Source organism: Rattus norvegicus, chromosome 4, assembly GCF_021556685.1.
Source record: "Rattus norvegicus strain SHRSP/BbbUtx chromosome 4, alternate assembly SHRSP_T2T, whole genome shotgun sequence".
Classification (NCBI taxonomy): Eukaryota; Metazoa; Chordata; class Mammalia; order Rodentia; family Muridae; genus Rattus; species Rattus norvegicus.
Window position 1 is genome coordinate 181,711,791 of NC_141537.1, and position 22,125 is coordinate 181,733,915.

At 44.0% G+C, this 22,125-nt stretch overlaps 1 protein-coding gene across 4 annotated transcripts in view; it reads left to right on the forward strand.

Annotated features, from left to right (window-relative positions):
* The first annotated feature begins 4,274 nt into the window (after positions 1 to 4,274).
* Stk38l (serine/threonine kinase 38 like) overlaps positions 4,275 to 22,125 on the forward strand; it is a 59,704-nt gene continuing 41,853 nt past the window's right edge. For 2 of the 4 annotated variants that reach the window (XM_087659385.1, XM_087659383.1), the window contains exon 1: positions 5,341 to 5,404. The gene's annotated coding sequence lies outside the window, so the exon portion shown is untranslated. 4 annotated transcript variants of the gene reach the window in all.

Below are 22,125 nucleotides of genomic sequence, written 5' to 3' on the forward strand. Positions count from 1 at the left end.
GGGTACTATCAGTTGGGTATTTGCAGACTCTCTCATCCCGGAAGGCAACCAGGGCTTGAGGGCCAGTAGTTAGCATTACAATACAAGCAAAAGACCAGACCCTAACAAAAAACTTTGTAATTTAAAACAATTTATTGTCTGGCAGCATAGTTCACACCTTTAACCCCAGCACTTGGGAAGAAGCAGAGGCAGACAGAACTCTGCATTTAAGGCCAGCCAGGTTTGCAGTGCGAGTTCCAGAACAGCCAGAGCTACATAGAGAAACCCTATCTCAAAACAAACAAACAAAACAATTCACTATCTCACGGTTGTATGGGACAGGACCTGGCTTGGCTCAGCTAGGTTTGGGGCCACAAGACTGGACTCAAGGGATTGGGAGGGGCTGCAGTTGGCACACAACTCTACCTCTAAACTTACTTGCAAGATTGTTGGCAGGATTTAGTTCCTGGAGAGGGATTAGGATGAGGGGTGTAACCTCCGGGTGATAGTTTTGTTTTATTTTGCGACAGGGTCTTTCTGTGTGACCTAGGTTGTATGACCAGACTAACCTCTCTCTCACAGAAAGCTGTCTGCCTTTGTCTCTCCAGCTGAGGGCCAGGCTCTTGACAGCCTCTGACTGGGATGAGTCTTGGTTCTTGGTTCTTGGTTCTTGGGTCATAATGTGGACATAGTGTGACCCTCATAATGCTCACAGTGGAGCGGCTTGCTTCCACCCAGGCGAGTTACAACTAGAGAGGCCCAGTGGAATGAAGGCTAGGGTCCCTTATTATCCAGTCATGGGAACAACAAACCACAACTTTCACCACACTCCCTTTTAAGAACAATGTTACAAGGTCCAGCCCACACTCAGGAGAAGGGAATTAGACAAGGCAATAAAAATCATCTTGGGACATCATCTTAAGCACTGCCTACTGTGCGGTGACATCACAAATTCACTTTTTTCCCATTTTGATAAGTGCTTATTGGCATAATTAATTTTCCTTGTAGACTTGATATTGCGGTAAACTTTCTAACCCAAATAAGCCCGTGCAAGGAAAACACAACTCAAATAATATGAATACAAGCTGTGTGCCTCGACTGGGCAGATCTACCCTACACTACTCTATTCCCCAGCTATGAGATCCCTTGTTATTTTTGGTTTCTCTAGGTCATGTGCCTCAGCTCCATTTTCCTTCCACTTCCTCCTCCTCGGTTGTCCCCCCCCCCTTTCTCTCCCCCCTCATCCCCCAAAGTCTTCAGCTCCACCCTCCTTCCCCTGCCCAATCACCAGCCCTAGCCTTTGTTTCACAAGTTAAAATGGGGAGAAGATTCTGATGAAGTCACCTGAGTGCAAGGATTCATTCCTCTTTCTAGACAGCCCTGTGGGGAAGCGTAATTAGCATCAAAATACAAACCGCACCGGCAACCCACAACTTGATACTTTTCTAAAGTGAATTTCAGAGCATTATCTTGGAAAGCGATCTACAGAATTAACCAAATGGTTTCAGTTTGGATAACAACGAGGACCTCCTAAGGACGCTGTTTAGAATGCTCTCAAGCTGTGTAGAGGTCAAACTTTTGCTCCAGTCGAGCATTCTAGATTACTTCACACTAGGGCCGTGTTGAGAAAAGGCGTACATACTTGGAAACACGAGTTTGCTTTCGAGCAAACGATACACTATTCTTGATCCTACATACTTGCGTTGGCATACATATATAGTATACATGCATGTAAGTGTGTATATAAGATGCATATAGTATGAGGAGTACGGGCCTCTGCCGAGCTCGTTGGATCACAGTTAAACCCACCATTTGCAGCGACAGCTGTCATTTGTGACTATATGATTATGTAAGCGAAACAAATCTCCTAAATATGTGAAAGCCATGTACGAAAAAGCAGAGTAAAATGTGTGTGTGTAAGAGTGTATGTGTGTGTGCACGTGTGTAAGAATGAGTGTGTGTGTAAGAGTGAGTTTGTGTGGGGTTGGGGATTTAGCTTAGTGGTAGAGTGCTTGCCTAGCAAGCGAAAGGCCCTGGGTTCGGTCCCCAGCTCCGAAAAAAAAAAAAAAAAAGAAAGAAAAAAAAAGAGTGTGTGTGTAAGAGTGAGTGTATGTGTGTGTGTAAGAGTGAGTGTGTGTGTGTATGTGTGTGAAAGAGACAGACAGGCAGACAGACAGACAGACAGGCAGAAATCATGAAATCGTGCTATGATTCCTTCCTTACAGCTTTGCACATGGCACGTGTTTGCTTGTGGTAAACTTAGGGATATTAGTTGGTGTTTGTGTGTATCTATCTGTGTTTTGTGAGTGTGTGTGTATGCAAGTATACATTCCCATGTGCAGAGGCAACTTTCTCAATAACGCCCCACCTTCTTTTTAGAACGGATTTATTATGTGCACAGTGTGTGGTTATGTTCTCGTGAGTGCAGTTGCCTGTGGAAGCTGAGGGCCTCTGCTCCCCTGGAGCCCAAGTTATTGGTGGTTGTGAGACAACAGTGAAGGAGCAAGGAAGCAAACTTAGGTCCTCTGCAAGAGCAGTAATCACTTTTAATCACTGAGCCACACCTCCAGAACAAAAGGCAAATCTTTTGTTTCTGATACAGGGGATTGAACTCAGGGCCTTGCACATGCCAGGCCAATGCTCTACCACTAAACTATACGACAGACCTTTCACCTTATATTTTTAAAAAGATTTATTTACTTATCATATATAAGTACACTGTAGCTGTCCTCAGAGGAGGGCTTCAGATCCCATTACAAATGGTTGTGAGCTACCATGTGGTTGCTGGGATTTGAACTCAGGACCTCTGGAAGAGCATCAGTGCTCTTAATCACTGAGCCGTTTCTCCAGCCCTCACCTTATTTTTTGAGACAGGATCTTTCAATGAACTTTGAGCTCTTGGAATGACTGAGCTGTAGGGCAATAAGCTCTAGAAGTCCACCCATTCCCACCCCTACCTCCCCAGGGCTAGGGTTCAGATATGGAGTTGTAAGTGGATACTAGGGATCCAGATTCGGTCTTTGTGCTTGTGTAGCTGGCCAGCTCTTTACAGACTGAGTCATCGCCACAGTCCTCAACTGCTATATATTTTTTAAGTTTAGATACTTTTATTTATATCCAAAGGGCAACATGAACACCATTTGTCTCCATTTAAGGACCAGGTCTGATTTCAAAAAAGGCTTTAAGGCACCAGCTTCAGGAATAGACCATAAGCCCTGAGACTAAGTCAGAAGACAGCAGCTCTAGGAACAGACCATAAAATCCAGAACAAGATCATAAAACTCCCTCCCAAAGAACAGCCTGGGGTTAACCACAAAAACGGGGAACTATCTTATCTCAGAACCGGTCATCTGCGCTGGGCGGCCCTATCTCATCACAAGATTGAACATTCATGACATAGGAATACAGAAGACCACTGACCACACACGACTGAACGTGTTGGATGACATAGGAATGTAGACCACTGATTGTCTGTGACCTCCTAATACCCATCAATGAATTTTAGATTACCTAATCCTTCTAGAGAGCTCCCCTGGTTACCTATAAGAAGGCCTGCATGCCTTCGTTTGGGGTGGCCATTTCAATGCATGGTTGACCCCCACACGCTGGTTGTTTCTGCAGAATAAATACTCTTTGTTTTTGCATCTGAGTCTGGGGTCTTCCTTCCGTGGTGTTCAGACCCTTACATTGTATATATGTGTCTCTGTGTATGTATCCAATCTCCTGAGCTGGAGTTATGGTGTAAACCATCTGCTGTGGGTGCTGGGAACCTAACTCTGGCTTTCTGTAAGAGCAGAAGGGGTTCTGAATCATTGGCCAGCCTCTAGTCCTTGCAAACAATCGTGTAAAAGCTAAGGGTGTCTCATAAAACTCCATTGTTGAAAGGATGAGGCTGTCAATAGTGATTGGGAATGATTCTATTGGTCCTACTTTTTTTTTTTTTTCATTTTTCTTTTTTTTGGAGCTGGGGACCGAACCCAGGGCCTTGCGCTTGCTAGGCAAGCGCTCTACCACTGAGCTAAATCCCCAACCCCCTATTGGTCCTACTTAAAGACCAGTTTTACCTTAAGCACAACCGTGTCACATTCCTAAAACTCTCCCTGCATCATCCCACAGGAAAGCAATTTTCCAAATACCACACTCTCTTCTCCCTTTATCCACAGATTCAACCCCCACCCACACCCCACCCCCAGTTTCTGATTACCCACAGTCAACCATGTTCCAAAAATACGAAGTGGAACATTCCAGAAATAAATGATTCATACGTTTTAAACCGAATGCCATTCTAAGTAGCCAGTGAGGTCTCTCACCACCCTCACTGTGTGGCGCTCCGGAGGCTAGCAGTTTCTCTGTAGTGTTAGTGCTGTGTATGTGAAGCTTTGGCCCACTGGGAGGTATGGTCCTTGTCTGGAGAAGTCAAAGAGAAGCTTGAGCCTGCTTTTGTACTATTGAGGGTCTCACTCTGTTGCTCTAGCCGGGCTCGAACTCACTATGTAGCCCAGGCTGATCTCAAAGTCGCTGCAGCTTCTGTCTCAGCCTCCTGGGTGGTGGAATTACATGCATGAGCCACTGTACCTGGCTTTAAAGTTTGTCTGTTTTTGTGCTTTAAGTGAATGTTGTTAAGTTTGCTGAAGCCTATGGTTATCGTTAATCCGTACAGGATGTATAAATTGATCATAGGTGTGCGTAGGACACATGGTGTATAGTAGCACTTAAGGAGCGTGCAGAGCACACACATTGTATAGTGTTTGGCTCTTTGCTCATTTTCGGGTATCGGGAGGAAAGGGAAGAAAACGATGGCAATTTTCCAGCCTAATGTTGTATGGTACGTTGCCAGCTCTTCTGGGATTTTCAGGTAAGTTTAGCAAAGTTTTCGTGTATGCTGGCAATTTTCTTGTGGCCCTCCTAAATTCTAACTCCTTCTAAGTCTTTCGGGTCCAGTTACAGAGACATGGAAGTCACAGAGCTGCTACAGTGGTGATCTCCCCTCTTTTGAGCCATTTTTGCACAGCCTTGAGCCGTGCTGTTTCACACCAGGCCCCTCTCAGGGTCAGGCGGAACCACTTCTAACTAGAGAGGGCCATGGGACAAAGATGTTAGACCTCGCCCAGTAGTGACTGGATTGACCACAGGCTCCTGGACCAACCTGCACTTCCGCCGGCGAAGGGCTGTGTGTGTGTGTGTGGGGGGGGGGGGGGGGGGGTTAAGACTGGCGCTGACGCCAGAAGGCTACTTCCGCCTGGGAGCGTATGACGTCAGGGCCGACCCCTTAAAGATCTAGGAGTCAAGCCTCGCGAGATTCCGGTGCGGCCGCTTTGGCACCGCCTCTCGGGGCGGGAACGGGGCGGGGCTTGGCGCGACAGACGCGCGCCGCTGGCTGCGGTGGCTGAGGAGGAGGCTGAGCGGGAGCGGGCGACACCGGCAGGTGAGAGCGGGCGCGGGCGCGAGCGCGGGCACAGGGCAGGGCCGCGGGGCTAGGGCGGCGCTCGCTGCGTGGAGGTATGAGGGGCTTGGCGCGGCACGGCCCGCGGCGTCCGGCCCTGGTTTCCCCGGTGGAGCGGAGAACCGCGGCCGTGCGCGGCGTCCCCGGGCTGCAGGCGGGGCCGCGCCCCCAGCTCCTGTCAGTCACCCGGGCCTTCGCTGAGCCGGGTGCGGCAGCCTGCGCACCGGGAGCGAAGCCGCCAACCCCGCGCGCACCCTGCTCCGGGCCCACCTTCCCGTCCCCTCCGGACGCAGAGGGCACGACTCGCCGGCACAAAGTTGACGGTGCACAGCAGCGTCAAACTGTGCCCGAGCGGCTGTGTCCCGGTCACCGATGCTACTTTCTATGGTGCGGGGTCTCTTGGGTCCCGAAGTTTGGAGAAACGCTGTGAAGAGATGGGTCTGGAGCAGCGGCTGGTGCAGAAGTGCGCTGCTGCCGCCCCTCGGGACTCAGTGCAGAGCCCGTGCGCTCTCCGGTTCCTTTGCAAAACTCGGGATCCGTTTTGGTAGAAGCCACTTATGGAAATAGGTCTGGTATTAGCCGCACGACTGCCAAGAAGCCAGGCGAACAAAGTTCAGGGTTTTAAGGTGGTGATTACCCTTGTTTGGCAGTCGTGTCTTAAACCGGCCAGGTCTCCCTTCTTTAAGTCAATAAGTCTTGTTATTTGCATATCAAGTTGTGTTGTCACACGCACAAGCATACATGGAAAGGTTTTTCTCTTATGCCTCAGGATATATAAAACAAATAAGTTTATTATGCTCTCTCCCTCGTGGCCTAGAGACATTTTATTTGAGTTAGCTGCGCTCGTGTCTATTTGGAGAGATAATTTAGTTCAAGATAGGATAAATTACGATATTGCACGCGGTCATAAAAATACTTTTATTTTGAAAAGCCTGGCCTCCGAAGTACAAGGGATAAAAGTTTGGTGTGTACCTTCACTCTGCTGGATGTTTTTCTCCTAGAGTACTGATTGGTTTCCCATTTATTGGAATGTGTTTAGAATGAGAAGCATAGTTCGGCGTAGTTTCCGTACTCCTTTGAAAGGCTTTGCTGTTAAGTTAAGAACAAATTAGACTCAGAAAAAACACATTAAACTGAATAGTGGAAGCCCCAGCATTTGTTTTTTTGAGTTTGCTTATAAATAAGCCAAGGAATAGAAACTAAGACTGCAAATAAAAAGATGTTCTTTGCAGTTTTTATTATTTAAAGCAGCTTTAAAATTTAATCTCCTCCTTACCCAACTAAGTTCTTTCTCAAAAACTGAACTCTGCAGCTTTTTAAATACTAGATTTTAATTTCAGAAAGTGGGACATTAAGAACAAAGGAAAATGATAAAAAGCAAAATGATAAAGCATTAGTCTCGGTTTGGTCATTTTTCTTTAGAAAAGTTCAGCTCCCTCAAAGACCAGTGACATCTCGTTAGAATTGGTAATAGGCGATTCTAAGAGAGAAGGCAAGTGCCTTCTCACAGAGCTGGGCAAAGTTGGAGACACCAATGCCGGGAGGATTTTTGTATCTTGCCGTAATGTTAAAGGACTTTATTTTACGTAAACGTAGGACCAGTTAAGCAAGCATATTGCTGTTTGAGAATCCTAGCATTGCATTCAAATCAACAGATGGGCAAGCTATGGCTGGGCTAGATTAGACATACGTAGAAAGCCTGCCCTGAATACTAAATGAAAGCACCGTGGCCTCTTTCAGTGAGATGATGAAAGCAAGCTTAAGGCGGCAGGAGTTTGTTTAAACAAACAAGTGTATTCTCCAGTCTTTCTTTCTTCCTTGTTCGCCACATTTTTGTCCAAGTACCAAGGGAATATTTAGTGAGGCATGACCAGTGCTGTCATATACTGGTTACAGGGGGCTTCAGTTTCCAGGTAAAGGCTTTGCTGATTGGCAGGATATTATTGTTTACAAGCTTTGGAAAGAGGATTGGAGGGAGAGAAGGGTTGGTTGCCCGCTTTACACAGATGCTGTGGTCTTTGTTCTGAGGGAGAGACGTGTCCACCTCCAGTAACTAGAATATAAAATTCATACTGAAGCCAAGGAAGGAAGGAAGGCTCAGCTTTACCAGACAACTGAAGGGTTTCAGGAGGAAAAGGCATTTGTGCAGATGATGACCTGGTCAATGGTGAGATTGTCAGACAACACTTTATACAGGGCCTCTGCTGCCAGACTCTTTGGTTATACACCTTGTTTGCCTGAGAGAGTGTTTCTATTACTCCTGCCTTGCTGAGGGAATGAATGAGGTTTCAAAGTCAGATGGACAGTAAGTGGTAGAGCTGCCTGGGCCTACACACCTTGGGTTTACACACTGTCCCTGACTTTGACATTCAGGAAGGTCTTGTTCAGGTCTGTAGTTGCAAAGAATAGATTTTGGAAAATGCATCTAAATTTTAGAAATGCCAAGGTAGTGAAAACCTAAGGAAATGAATTGTGTTTTTTGTTTTTGAGACAGAGTCTCACTGTGTAGCTGTATAGTTCCAGGATGTCCTGGAACTTACACCAGGCTCACTGTAACTCACACAGATCCATTTGCTTCTGTCTCCCCAGTGCTGGGACTAAAGGTGTGCACCACTGCACTCAGCAAATGAAAAAACATTATTTTGGGCATGTAAAATATTTTAGTTGTTTGAAAGTTGCTTTTGATGTGAATTAGTTGTAACCATCAGGTGAGACCCACGTAGATTCAGCATTCCCCACTGCAGCATTTCACCTGCTATATCTTGTATTGCTAAAGGCTACTTGGCACTGGATACTGTTTGGACTGAATTATGAAGTCGGGATTGAGTTGATGATGTGTGTCTCAGACATTTCAGTGTTTATCTCCATAAATAGCTGTTCTGATAATGTCTGAAGCAAGGTTTTGAATAGAATGAGAGAAGTTCATCCATGGATACTCAATATTGGGGTGTCACTTAAGGTCTCTGAGAGTGTGAAGTTCCAGGTGTTTTTTTTTTTTTTTTGGAAAAGAGTTCCTTTAATTTTTCTTAATTGAAAAGTTAAAAGCATATATACCAAGGGATAGAGAACTTTCATGAAGTTTATTTTTTTCTTTTAGTTCCAGGTGTTAATATCAGGTACTTCATCAGGTGCTTCATATAGGTCTGCTAGATACATGGATGTAAAAAAAATAGTGTTTAAGGTTTTATTTATGAATTTTCAGGCTTAATGTTTGGTACTGGTTAACTGAAAACTGGAATCACAGTACATTCATTTAAACTTAAATGGTGTATTTTGTGAGCATTACCTAACTCCAGTGAGACAGGCTCTTACCTTCATCCTTGCTCAGATGATCTGTACTTGTTAAGGATCAGGGGCCAGTCTCTCAGAGAGTTTAGAAAGTGCTCTCTTCGTGGCTGAATTTGATAGGACCCTTCTCTCTAAGTCAACAATTTATGATTGATAAACTTTAATGGGGAAAGTCGCAGAGCTATTGGTATTTAAAGTGCATGAAATAAGAGAAGGATAGCAAAAGAAGTTATCAGCATATCTTAAATCTTTGTTTGCACTTATCATCCTGTTAGTCCTTGATGATTCTGCATGTGCAGTGTTCATACATCTACAAAGCTCTGTCACGTTCATGCAGATAGCATTCATTGCTGTCTTAACTGTTTTCAGTCATTTATACCTTTGACAATAGCTTCCAGATCTTCAGCACAAAATTTTATAGAGTTGCTTTTTAAGTTTGCTTTAATAGTTAAAAAGGTTTACAGCTTTTCAACCTTCCTATTGCTGTGACTGTTTAATACAGTTCTTCCTGTTGTGGTGACCTCCAACCTTAAGATTATTTTTATTGCTATTTTATAACTGTAATTTTGCAACTTATGATTTGTAATATAAAACATCTGGTATGTAGGATATCTGATATCCTTGTGAAAGTTTATTAGATCCCAAAAAGGGTCACGACCCACAGGTTGAGAATCTCTAGTTTAGAGAGTTAAGTACAGGTTTGCTTTTGAAAGGTTCTTTATCCTAAGGTATCAGTTATTCCATTAAAGGGAAAGCAAGCATCATTCTTGGGGAATGGAAGTCTGGAGAACATCTTTTTCCCATGTGGAATAGTTTTCTTTGTATTGAATGTACTGAGGCATGATGCCTCCCTCCTAGACAGTCTCTGTACAGATTTTAGGGAAAGCCATGAGTTACAGGTCTTGTGGTGTTCTGAACATACACATTCATGTTGTGTGAATCCAAACAAAACCCAGCCTTGTTATTGTCTATGGACACTTGTACTTGTTTGAAGCTGAGTTCTTGTGTTTGTTTTATGTATATTAGTTGTACAGAATAAGAGGTCTCATAGTGACATTTTCATAGTACGTGCAGTGTACCACACTGACCCCACATCAGCCTTCTATTGTCCTGTTGTCTCCTCACTTTTAAAATTCCTGAGCCAGTTCCTGCCCTCCCTGCAGTGAGTACTAGATGACTTGCCAATCCAAGTTGCTGCTGATTCTCACAGGTTCCATGTTTTCCTGGTCTTTGTTGGGTCTTACTGATTCTGCATGTGCAGTGTTGCACTCATGTTTGCAGGTGTATCACACGTGTGCAGGTAGCACTCGTTCTTATACCATCCTCACGTTATTTACTACCTTTGTGTTTGATTCAGGAAGGGATTTTTTTTATTCCCTCCTTTCCTGGTTTCTGGAGCAGCTTTACTATGCTTCCTGAGCTGGTGGAATTAGTAATGTTTAGCCCCTCAGATCCACTGCAAATCAACACTTCCAGTCAAGATGGCAGCACCGGCTGACTGCATAAGTGCTGGTGCCATCTGTTTTTGGCACGCCAAATCACAGGCCTTTTGCTGTGGGTCCCAGCTTTTATTGTGTCTATGAAAGTTTAGATGGTTGAGTCTGGGGTAGAGAAGTGTATGTAGGCACTAACACTCACTTCCTTGGTGTGGTTTCACGCTCTGTTGTGCATGTGTCAGAGCTGCTATGGCCGGTGCTTTTGTGACTTGGAATTTTGACTGTGGTTCTCTCAGCCATCCTCAGTTGTCCAGTCCAATCTGCTTTGTATTGATCAAGTGTTGTCTCCCAGTGTGATTCTTAGATGTGATTCAGAGCTGTTCTCTTCCCCTTACACAGACTTCCCTCTCTCACCAGGGATACATACAGTTTCTCAGTAGCTGTTAGCTCACTATAGTGTGTACTTGCACAGTCCTCAGTAGCATAAATACATTGTGTGTAGATAGATAGTCTGATTGGATATCCAGGGGAGCTTCATGGATTATTATCTGAGGAAACCGGAGCTTAGTGAGCTGAGGTGACCTGGCCAGGAATATGGGGAGATAGGTAGCGTTTGATAGTGACCCTTAAGACACAGGCTTGCTCTCTGTCCTGTTACTTTATTGCAAAAGTTTTCTTTTGCTGTGTGTTTACCCAGCTCCCAGTCTTGCCTGACTTTTCTTTTTCCCTTCTACCTCTTGGATAATTCCCCTTAGGAGCTCTTTAGAGTTTTACACGTCAAATATAATTTTTCCTGGGAAAAATGTACAACTGTGCTCAGATTTATAGCAAGGATGCTTGCTCCTGGAGGAGGCTTATTTTAAGACTGCTAGTTGCACCTTGTATTGTGTCTTATGGTTTTGTGAAGCACTTTTATATGTTCTTAACTCATTCATGGGTATGTAATGAGGATACCACTGTTAGATCCATACAGGGAGAGAAAAAAAAAAACTCAGATTTAAGTAATTTATCTCAGATTAAGATAGAGAGAAGCACCCTTAAACTTGGATGCATGAGTTTAACATGAATATGTGTACATGGTAGTTGTCTTAATAGGTTAAAAGCCAATAAGGGCAGAGTGTTGAGAACTCTACAAAATTAGTTGATGAGGCATGGTTCTTAGCCTCAACAATTAAGCCCAGATAAACAATACTGCAATCATCTGACTTAATTAAAGCCAGTTAGGGTTGGCTAAATATTACAACACAGCATTTTCTGTAACAGTGGCATAGCTTTGAGCCTCAGGGGCGCAAATCAATCGTGAGGTTGATTTTAATTTTTTATTTTTAATCCTGAAACTCCCAGTCTTCAGTTCTTTGTAGTTCTTAGTTAAATTGCTCTCTGCGTATCCTGAACTCAACTGCTCAATTCCTAACTAGAATAGTTGTGCTGAAGGAGAGGGTAAGGCAGAGCAGATAGAAATTAAATAAAAGAATCAGGCTTGGTGAGCAAGAGCAATCTGTGTGTGTGTGTGTGTGTGTGTGTGTGTGTGTGTGTGTGTGTGTGTTTGTTTGTGTTTGAAACGTGTCTGCCTCCTAACTGCTGTAATTAAGGTATGATTCACTAGGCTTGGATATGAGGTACCTTACAGTGCTAGTGTTGTAGGAAATTCAGTATACACTTGGTAGCATGGGGAGATGGATTCTTTGAGAGAGCAGAGAACTTTTTAATGATCTATTTTTGGAAATATGATCTTGTACCAGTATCTTGCTTCATGCAATTTAATTGTTAGTAGCCATGAGCATGTTAGTTAAGCATCGGCCTGCTGGCAGGCCCACCTGCAGGGCTGTTTTGTATTTGTCAGCAGGGCTGGTTGCCTGGTTTATAGCACTAAGGAGTTGCCCTTTGCTGTGTTGGTACAACAGAGATCCATTTCACTCATTTGGACACATCTTTCACATCTGGTGAGAAGATTCTCCATATGTCAGCCATTATCAAGCCAGACAGAGAAGACTTTTCCTATTCCACCGACCAGAGTGGGAAATGTCAGTACTGACCTGCACATATTGCCTGCCCCACGGGTGTTCTTAATATGGGTTAGCATTCAAGGAGTCCCAGACTCCCGATGCTTCTAAGGCAGGTGATTTTAGTTCAGCTTCTTGCCCAGGTCTGTGTTAGCCACCTAGAGAAACTGACAGTATGATGTGTGATCCTTCTGTGTGCCTGGATTCTGACTTACAAGTGTTACTGAGGATGTACAAATGCCTGCAGTTCAGTCAGGCACCCAGAAACAGAGGAAGCAGAGATTGCTAGTAGGCCCATTAGGAAAGTTTCTTGTGTGAACTGACCATGTAAGTGTGAAGGACATGCCCTGCAGAGGGATTAGCATAATTTGGGGGTGTCCCTATAACACCTGATAAGCTACATGCTAATTATGTAAATTTTTTTGTCCAGTTGAATTTGAGGCCATTGAGCTTGGAGAAGATGATTTCTCTGTCCCAGCCTTTGCTTCAGCAACCACACAGCAGGGTACATTTAGTACCTGATCTTAGAGAGGGGACACCAGAACTGGGACGACCACTAAAGAGACTGGAGTGGTGGGCGTTGCCCTCCAGTTTAGACCTGGGGTATTCCTTTGTGCTGAGGTGCCTGCATGTACTCCAGGTGATGTGGGGAAAGTCATGGTGCTCCCTCCCCTCTCTGAGCAGACAGCCAGGCACCCGTTCCATAATGGTGTTTCTATGTGTAGTGCTGCAGCAGGGCACAGCTGCTGAAGCAGTGGGATGACAGAGAAGAGGAGCACCTGTTTAGGAACACATGGCCTTTCCCAGGAGGGCCTAGTGTTTGAGCTGCCATTTGAAGGATAAGCAGGAGTTTTAGGGCCACAGGAAGACAAGGGATGTAATGGACTGAACATTTGGGGGCCACAAGCCCCTGGGTTGTTTTAGTGTTGGGACCTGAGGCTGGGTAGGATACATGAACCTTTTATTTTCAGTGCTTTTTGGTGTTGTTTTATCTGGCTAGAACCCCCTGACCTTTGAGGGTGTTTTTGTTTCTTCCTATAGGCCTGCTGGAAGCATCTTGGCTGAGCATTGCTCCTCCAGCCTGCAAGTGGAGTTTCAGTAAGAAACTGCCTTTTGCTTCTATTTTGTGAAATTAGACAGAGAAGGTGACAGCACTATCAGCTAGGGAGGAGAAGAAAAAAAGAGTCTACTGAATGTCTTTAATGACTGCACAGACCTACTTAGGTTCTTGAGTAAAGAGACTTGTGCACAAATCATAGCTTCAAGACCAGCTGTCCTGGGAAGTGGTATTCTGGTAGGGAAGCGGCATTTGTCTTTTCTGTAAGGTTGGTGGAACTCTTACTTTCCGTGGGATACCTTCAAGTGCTGTCAAGGCATTGTTGCATCACCCTGCTGCTCAGCGTAATGAGTTCTGACAGGTAGCCACTGTTGCAGCTAGAAGATCATCAGTGTACTTTCTCTGTCGTGGTTCTTCTGTTCTGTGGACTGGGCCCAGGAAACAGATTTATGCAGTTCTCTGAGGACAATTGAAAAGTTAATAGCAGACTGCAAGTAGGAAGTGCCCATTGTGTTTCCAGGACCTGGGCAGGCAGCTGTGTGAGTTTTAGCACCATAACTGGGTATAATAAACATTTACAAGCAATAGGCAGGGCTGGGGGAAGTGAAAGACAAAGGGACAGAAGGAGAAGAGCTTACTGGCAATGCTGAGGCCCTGGCTGGCGAGGAGCAAGTTCATGTGCTTAGAAAAGACCAGGTGGTCTGGGGTGGGAGCACCCTCTCGGAGAAGGGGGAGGGGGATGTGACAAGGAACTGGGGGGAGGGTGTGGGAGGGGAGAGCAATGGTTGGAATGTAAATAAATAAAATAATAATAATAATATTAGAAAGACCAGATGCTTTGGCCCACGCTGAGAGTTAAGCTCAGGTTAACTGCTGCCACAGTTGCTTCACAGTGCCCTGGGGGATTGTTAGGGCAAAGATGGCAGTGTGATTTAACCCAGTGTTCACAGATTCAGTTTAAATGTGTCTCCTAGAGACTCTCTAGTATTAAGCAGAATGGGAAACAAAAATAACACTTTTCATATTACTGAGCAGTATGGCCATATTTCTGAAGTGTAGGAAAAGTATTTAGGATATCGATCTATAGGTTTCTGACACTGAGCCATAAGACCTGTTTTCTGATGTGTCTTTCCTAAACAGTACATGATTCGGATGTTCGCTCCTTCCTTCTGTATAGCCCAGTCAGGTAAAGGTGAAGGGAAGATGAACTAGGAAGTCTGTGTGGGATAGTGGTTTTTAAAGATTTACTGATATCTTATGTGTCTGAGCATTTGCCTGTATGTCTGTGCACTGTGTGTGTACAATGCCCTTGAATGACAGGAGAGGGCACCGATCCCTGGAAACTGGACTTTAGGTGGTGGTTGGTCTACATATGGACTCTGGGAACCAATCCCAGGTCCTCTGAAAGAGCAGCCAGTGCTCTTAAGTGCTGAGCCATCAAGATCCAAAATGAAGTCATATTGTACAACTAACACTAGAATGAGTTAAATGGAGAGAAATCACTTTCACATTAGTAATCCATACGTGCGTTGAACTAGAGGTTCCCAGGTTTAACCAACACTGAGAAGAATGTCTGCAGGGAGGCTTATAGGGAATTACAAGAAATATTAAATGTTTTAATTATATGTTTTTTATTGAGGGGGGCACATTGGCATTATGTATAAATCAGAGGACAATTTGTGGATGTTGGTTCTTTCTCACCTACAACCCCAGGATCCAGTCTGGGTTGTCAGGCTTGGCAGCAGATGCCTTCAGCAACCAAGCCATCTCATTGGCCCTCTGTGTCCTTTGCCAGCCTTTGTGGGCAATCCTGTGTCCTCTGCTTAGTCTCTCCTCTCTCAGGACACCTCCATGTCCTCTTCCTTTCAGGCAGTTAGGTGCTGCTCCTTGGCTTCCATAAGTGTCTTATACATCTGCTTTCTGGCCTAAAGCAGCTGTAGATAACATGCTAGTCCTTTTCCTATTGTGTATCAGGCATGGAACAGTTGTTTCCTGTATATCTTGGTCTGCCCTTACCACAGGGTTAAGTAATTTATTAGGAGAGCAAAAGAAGTATTTGATGATGACTATCTTATGTCCTCTGTTAAAAGTGAATATTTTTATTTCATCATTCAAATATGGATTCTGCATGTTTTACCTTCCTTCCCACTCCTCTCTGTGTCTTTATTATGTCAGTTTTTGATGGGCACTTGTAGATGTTCAGAACCTGACTCCCCTTTCTAGATTTGTGCCTGTGAAGATTTTTGAGTCTAGAAGTCATCAGGTTTGGGGAATTTGTTGAATTTGCCAAGTGATTGGGAGCCTGCAGTATAAATAGGATTACTAATTAACTTTGTTCATAAGCTGTGAGTAGAATGAAGCTGCTGTCAGCATACTGCCCCCTACAGGGGAACCTCCTTGGGAAGTGACAGTCTAATAAAGTGGGTAATATCAATAGGGAGTCACTAAGCCAGGATAACCTGATGTGTTTGGTCTCCTTGTAAAGATACTGACTTGCCTCACTCTGGATGTGTACAGTGCACTTGGTCCTCAGACAGACTGGAGCGTTCAGAGTAAAACCTTGCTTGTTAACTCTTGCTTCCTCACCCTAGACTGATAGTTCTCTGTTGTATTTTTTGTCCTATGGCTACAATAAAATACCATGACCAAGGGAGCTTACAAAAGAGTTTAATTGGACTCATGGTTTCCGAAGGTTAGTTTATGATGTAGAGCAAAGGCATGGTGGCAGGCAGCTGGAGCAGCAGTTGCGAGCTCGAATTCCAGTCTGCAGGCAGGAGTCAGCAACAGTGCATTAGGAATGATGGGAGGCTTTTGAAACCTGTCTCCAGTGACCACCTCCTTCACACCTCCTAATCCTTCCCATATAGTTCCACTAGCTGAGGACCAAACATCAAGTGCATCTCATCCTACCACCCCCTCTTATTAACTCGCCCTGGTCTTTCCTAAACCTGTAGCCCACCAAGTCAGCTGTCCTGGCCTGTTAGTGACCTCTAGGATCTGCCTATCTATGCCTCCCCATGACATACGTGTATGCTACCATGACCCAAACTCAGGCCCCTCATACTTATTCAGCAGGCACTTTTCATCTTCCCAGTCCCACGTTTGATTAAACAATATTAATTCAAATATAATTTGTATTTTCTGTATTAAATTTAAGCTACTCTTCTGTTGAATTGCTTGGATTTTGACTCTGGTATCCTGCTTTGGGTTATTCTTCCCAGATCTTGGTGGGTAACCCTAGAATTACAGTAAGGATGTTGTCTAAAATTCTTTCCCAGTCTACTGATGGTGGTAAGTCAAATGAGTGCTGCAAAATTTATGAACAATTTTAGGTTTGTTTAGTTTGTTTTTGTAGCGTAGGGTCTCACTATGTAGCCTAAGTTGGCTTTGAACTGGGTCTTTCTTGTGTCTTCTTGGCCTGTTTGAGTATAGTGATAGGATGGAGACAGGCATTTGCCAACTTGTTCACCTTACATTGAGCCATGGTGTTTAATCAGTCTCCAGATACATCTAATTCTGAGTGCAGTTGCCCTCCCTTAGTAGAGTACAACTTGTGAAATCCGTCCAGAGAAGTCCCAGAGGACTGTCCCAGAGCTTTGCTGTCAGGAGAAATAGCAGCATGGTACTAAGTATCCTCCTGTCCCAGAGCTCCAATCCATCCTTTCCTACCTCCTGTAAACTCCCACAATGACATTTTCTCCAAGACTGTCCATACATTTTGAATGTGTCTCTGAGTACCTAGGCTTTGCATCACCCTTCCCCCATCAGACCATAAGGCCTTCATATCAATGACCTGTATCCCAGGAGCAGTGCTGGCGCACAGTGATGCTTGGCGTTTGTTGGGCTAATTAATCAAAGCCAGTTTCACTAGAATTCTATTCTTGAGAGCTTCCTAAACATGACTCACACTCCCTTAGCATCTCAAGCAGGATTGGCTTTGCTTTGTTCTGAACATTTTGTAATTTGTGTTCCCTGATTGTGTCCCACATTCCTGTTTCCAGCTAGCATACCAAACTCCAGAATTCTGTGCTTAATTGCCCTCCAGTCAGTCAGCTCACTTCCTTCCAGTGGTCACGTTGATGTCTAGAATATTTCTTTCACTGTATGAGACATAATAGACTGCTTTAGCAAGGCTCTCTAAAAGTCTTGATTTTAGCTTTGGGAGTTTTCTAGTAGATATCCTCAAAGTCGAGGTCCTTGTTACCTCAGCTCATTTCTGCATCAGCTCCTGTCTCTAGAGTATCAGTGCATTTGATGCCTCTGCTCTCCTGCCATTGCTGCATCCAATCCAGAGCCCTGTCCTACCCTCCTTCTTTGTGATGCTTGCTGATGAAGGGTCAAGTGATTTCTTTGTTGAGTACCCAGCTTCCAGTCATGGTCTTACGGGCTTGCTGGGTTTGCAAGAGAGAGGGATCTAAGCCATCTTGTTGCTAACACCCTATCCGTTTGTTCTTGTAACACATAGTTCACAGGCCACTGCTCTGAAGTCATGCTCCTCATTAAGTGCCAGGCAGGGGTTGTGCATGCTGTACTGTTCGCCACTGAAGCTCACCAGCAGTCCCTTCCTGTACGCTGCAGTACCGACCAGTCAGGCTCCATTTCTGTCTCCTCCGTGTCACCCACTCAGTAGAAGAGCACTCACAGTTAAAAACTTCTTTCCTAGAACTTGAGTCTGGGCACTAGTGATGCCTGTATTGAGAACCCGATCATTTCACATCGAAATTGAATTCAAATACATCTTTAAATTTAAAGGAAAATACCAATTTGCAAAACAGAGATGTCAACGAGGCTGTCTCTCTGTAGTTCAGACTTTTCCTAATATGTTTGAAGGTCTTGATTTGAGCCCCAAATGGTAAAAAGTAAGTTTCATAGTTTATATTTGATAAGTTCCATGTATTTTAATTGATTTGATATGAGATAGACAAATTAAAGTACTTCCTTAGAGAAAGCACTTTAAAACTTGCTAGGTATTGGTAAGTTGAACATTCTAAAACAGTACATTTTGAAATTTTTATTATTAGTTTGTTTATTGAGACAGGCTGGCCTGGAACTCGAGGTTCTCTTGCCTTAGCCTCCCAAGTGGGATGACAGGTGCACTACCACATGTAGCATTTTTCTTGTGAAAATGCATCTGACTGTTGACTTTTTGAAGTGGCTCTTGGTTTAGAGTAATACAAACAGGTGTGTGTTTAGTACACTTAGAATGAAACAAGTATTTGCTGTAGGGGCTGATTTAATGAGGTACTTCATGTCCTTCTCATTCCGTGTTTACAAACAGTTAGTGGGTGAAGGACAGCTTATGTAGAAAACCTGAGAGCTAACTTGAGGGGTGAATGCAGGTTAGTGCCACTGTGTGTGAAAACTGCCTCTTCACAAGAGGCCTGCAGTGGACCAACTCAGAGTGATGACTCATGGCTTAGGTGGCAGCGTCTCCCAAGCAGGACTCTCTTGGGGAGTTCAGACTTTCTCTGCAGTCTAAGCACCTTGTAAACCCTACTGCCTTTTCTTTGGAGATGGGAAGGAAGCATTTGAGATTCTCAGTCACTGACATCTTAGAGGATACCCAGAAACAACTCTGTTGTCCTTGGTGTAGGGTTTAGCTACTGTCCTTGTTCTCCTTGCTGTCACTGCACTTGAAGGGCCTCCCACAGAACAGTGCATCTCAGCAGTCTTCTTTCTCTCGAACCCCTAGGACTGCACTTGACCCGCCTAAGTTGCTCTGTGTGTATTAACAAGAGCCTGGGCTGGAGCTTGATTGTGCGTTTTGCTAGATGAGTCAGCAACATTTGAGCATTTCTATACGGTCAGCATTATCCTGAGTATCATGGAGAGTAGCTATGGGAAGGCTCTGCAGATCAAGTATGGAACCTTATGGTTGCAGCACACACGACTGTAAATCTACCTTCATGGGCTTATGTTGTTTAACATTTTATTGTGAGATTGATGATAAGTGCCACACGAGTTCTGGCACTTGAAGTTGGAAACACAAATATCCTAGCAAAGGAGGGAAAATTCATTATTTTCTTTAAATGCAAATAGAAGGAAAAAGAAGGAACATTTTTGCATCTGTATGTATGTATGTCCTTGTAGACACCAATGGTCAACCTTGGTTGTTGTTCCTCAGGGTTGCTGTCTACTTTATGTTAGGGTAGCTTTTTATTTTAATATTTTTATGTGCATATGTATGTGTCTGTATGTAAGAGTGTGCTTGTGTAAGTACAGGGCCCTTTGGAGTTCAGAAGAAGGTGTCAGATCCCTTGGAGCTAGAATTAGAGATAGTTGTGAGCCATCTGATGTGGGTGCTGTGAACTAGATTCCAGTCCTCTGAAAGAGCATGGGGTCACTCCTAACCAATGAGCTGTCTGTTCAGGCCTATGCCTGGATTTTCTACATAAGTTCTTAGGGTGGAACTCAGGTACTCATGATTGCCTAGCTCATCCTTGTGGACTGAACTAGTTCCCTCTCACAGTTTGTTGTTGTTGTTGTTGTTGTTGTTCCTGGCACAGGAGATGGCACTTAGCTCTGTACTTGATAAGCACACACTCTGCTCCTGAGCTAAACTTCTGAGTCCTGAGGAAGGGCCATTTTTTTTCCTTTTTTTTTGGAGCTGAGGATCGAACCCAGGGCCTTGCGCTTGCTAGGCAAGTGCTCTACCACTGAGCTAAATCCCCAACCCCAGGAAGGGCCATTTTAAAATTTAGATTGTCATGGCTTCATGGTAAGATTGATTTTAGCATACCATTTGGTTGTTGAAGGAGGGGACTAATGGATGGTAGAAAATAAACTTAGTTAGAGTGGGTCACGTTACAGAATTTAATGAAAACTGAGCCCAGACTTTAAGAGATTTTGTGCCAAGCTGTGGCATTATTCCAGTTCTAAAGTAGGAGCAGTGCTTAGAGGTGAGGCTGGTGTCTGTAAGCTTGCCTTCACGCTGCTTCAGCAGACAGGTCCTGCAGCATGGTCACTGATGGAGGGATGAAGGATTTAAGAATTTATGAATGAATTTAATGTGGGTAAAGGGGAGACAAAGACCAGCTGCTTTCTAGGCTTCTTGCCTGGGTGCCAGTGGGGACACTGCCATGGTCAGATATGGCAGTTAACTCTTAGATGTTTAAGCTGAAATGTGTACAGACAGTAGAAACATGAGATTAGGTAATAGAGCCAAAAAATTTAGGTGAGTCCTCAGCTTTGTTGAGGATGCTGAACCCAGGGAAAGGTGCTCTCCCAGAGTCAGACACAAGGCCAAGGACACTTTTACAGTCATTTCTGATACAAGTCTGAGTAGCTCTTCTTACACATGCAGACTGAAATTACTTGTAATTTCTCCCAGGAGTAAGGCATACAGTGCTCTTTAGGAACTTAGAAAATGCCAAAAGGTGTGAAGGAGAAAAGATGACTCCTGCGGCCTAATGCAGCCTTCCTCCTGGCCTTGTTTTCAGAAGGGGATAGGAAATCCACGTGCGCATGTACATGCATGTGTAAGATCCATGAGTGCATGTACATGAATGTGTAAGATCCATGTGTGCATGTACATGTATGTGTAAGATCACATCAGGTTTTGTTTTTCAGTTGAGTCTCAAGCTTTTCCTACATAGGCTGGCCTGGACCTTCATGAGTCTCAGCTTCTGTTCAGTTACTTGTACCAGAGGAAGTTTTGGTCAAAACAAACAACCCAAAACCAGAAATTCTTTTATTAGTTTTATTACTGATGTACTAGTTAAAAAAAAAACTCCTTTTTAATTCAGAGGTTTGATTTGAAATATAAAATAGAAGGCTTCTGTGGAGTTCTGCCTATATTAAATGACTCTTTAGTCTCAACCTGCCATAATCTTGAAAGCTTCTGAATTCTTATATTCCACTTAAAATTTTTCTCACTGTGTACATATTTTCTTTCTTTATTCAGCTGACAGAAGAATCACAAAGGAAAAAAGAAAAGGAAAGTATGCATGTTTATACAACACAAAGTGTCCCTTTGGTTCTAAGAATGGTGGGTGGCTCTGAGCCTGGTGATCACGCTGCACAGCCAGCCACTAGGATCAGGACGCCTGGCCTACCTGACCTCTTCCCTTACTCAGTGCTGCCTCTTACTGGGTCCTTCTGGGTGGCTCAGTAGTTTAAAATGCTTGCCAGATTATATTTGACAAAATGAAAGCCCTAGAATAATCTTAGTTAAAATCTCATGTTAAAATTTCCCAGGAACTGGAAAATGGGTCAGCATTTAGACCAGTGCCTGAAGCAGAGAGCTACCAAAAACAATCATAATGTCACCACCAGTGTGCTCAGTCCTTCCTTGTGTGTCATATAGATCTTCTGCTTACTTCTGTGATCTTTATTGTAATTTGACATTGTAAAGACTTTGATTATGTGGAAGTGAACCTTCTACACAGTCCTGAATATTCTGCACATCTGTGGCAATGAGCTATTCATGGCACATATATTTTATTACCCATAATTTTCAGTTCTCAGGACCATTGTTTGCTGTGACTTTCTCCTCCCTTCCTAAGGGGGAAAATAGTCTATTTAACTACCTTGTTCTGATCACTTTGTTCTAGTTAGGGTTAATATTGCTGTGATAAAACACCATGACCAAAGACTTGGGGAGGAAAGGGTTTACTTAAGCTTACTTCCCATGTTACAGTCCCTCATGAGGGAGTCAGGACAGGAACTCAAAGGGAATTGGAACCAGGAGGCAGAAACTGAAGCAGAGGCCATGAAGGAATGCTGTTTACTGGCTTGCTCCCAGGACCACCATCACAGGAGTGACACCACCCACAATGGGTTGGACCCTCCTGTATCAACCACTAAGTATGAAAATGACCTATTGACCTGCCTACAACCCTGGGCATTTTCTTAATTGAGGTACCCTTTTACTCCAGTAACCTTGTATCTAGTTGATATAAAACTAGCCATCACACTATT